Here is a 1,645-nt window from a genome sequence, read left to right on the forward strand (position 1 = left end):
TGTTGTTATTTTTGCTTCCGCTAACGTTTTCGCAGGAAAGTTCAAGAAATCGCTATTCACCCCCCTCTAGCGGACGCACCGATCCCAACAACTCAAAGGTAACTAAAAGAGACTTATTATTAAATTATTTATTTAATTGTCAAATGTAGCATGGGGAGTCTATAAGCCAACTACATGCAAGGATCAAGGACATCTTGAATAGACTCCACTCAATCGGGCAACTAGTCAAACATAGAGACGTAATCAGGTATGCTTTAAAAGTATTCTCTTAAAATACTTTTAAAGCATCTATGGTAAATGCATACAAAATCTAGGGATTTATCTATCGTCAAATTAGATGAGCTCTTTTGTGAATTAGAATTACATGAGCAAGCAAACTTAAACCCAAAAGAGAAAGGTATAACCTTGATTGCAGGTCAAACCAAGAATAAGGAGGTCAAATCCAAATCATGGCTGTTGGTGTAGGGACTAGCAGATAATCAAACCTGTGCTTGGATTATGGAAAAGGGTTCAAGTTAAGATTATGTTGTGTATTGATGAGCTAATCTAAGTATATAGGTAGCACAGGAAAGTCTTAATTAGAGGCTAGGCAAGGCAAATCCTAGTTGGAGGCTATGTAAGAAATCCTGGTAAATGGAACTGGACAAGGAAGTCTTAGCAGATCAAGGACACTAGGCGAGAAGTTTAGTTAGGTCAGTGGACCGAAGGTTTAGCAGGTTGATGGGTCAGTGAGGACCGGACATCGAAAAGAAATCTTGGGGGTTAGAGGATCGGATGCTGAATAGGAATTCTAAACAGGTATGGAGGACCGAATGTTTGGCAAAAGGTAAACTCTCCTAAGAGGAGTAGTAGGTGAGGATGTGTTCCCATAAAGGGAATAGTATGTTAGATTTGAAAGGTATCCTAAGGCAATCGTCTTACGATTATACTATTTATTGGATAAATAGCAATTCACTATTTGAGTGCACATTTTCTATGTATTTGACTGAATCTTAAACTCATTTATTGATTGTCCGTAATACGATTTATAACATCAAAAAATTTATGATTGGATCACAACTAGTGAGCATATCTATGCAATTATGAATTATTGAAATTATCCCTAGTCGAGAAATTGATGAACATGAACGTCATTGATTCTTTCGAGACTAGCACGTTTTGAACTCCTTGGTTAGCCAAGCAGCTGATCTCTCTAGATATTGGATATTGAGAGTTAATGTGGATGCTGGTTAAAGTTAACTAGTTCATTGGAGTGACCTACTATGAGACTTTATATGGTTCTATATGTATGTCAATGCAGATCTCAGTACAGCTTAAGTGCGAGTTTCCTTAAACGTGCGGTATTCAAGTCACCTTGGTCATAAAGGCTTATACTTTGAACATCTTAAGCAAACATTGTTAGGATCGGTTGAATAGCTAGAGGGGGGGGGGGGTGAATAGCGTTTCTTGATTTTCTTTCTTGAACTTTCTCTGCACAGAGATTAGCGGAAGCAAAAATATAAAAGAGAAAGAAAGAGATCAACGCTAACCCGGTTTATTTTACTTGGTATCCACCTCCGCAGAGGTGACTAATCCAAGGATCCACACGCACGCACACACCCGATGCACTATCAATCTTCTCCTTCTCGAAAACCTCGAAGGCGGA

This window comes from Curcuma longa, chromosome 6 (genome assembly GCF_044706935.1).
Source record: "Curcuma longa cultivar G26 ecotype Majalengka, Jawa Barat chromosome 6, ITB_CL_G26_1.1, whole genome shotgun sequence".
Classification (NCBI taxonomy): domain Eukaryota; kingdom Viridiplantae; phylum Streptophyta; class Magnoliopsida; order Zingiberales; family Zingiberaceae; genus Curcuma; species Curcuma longa.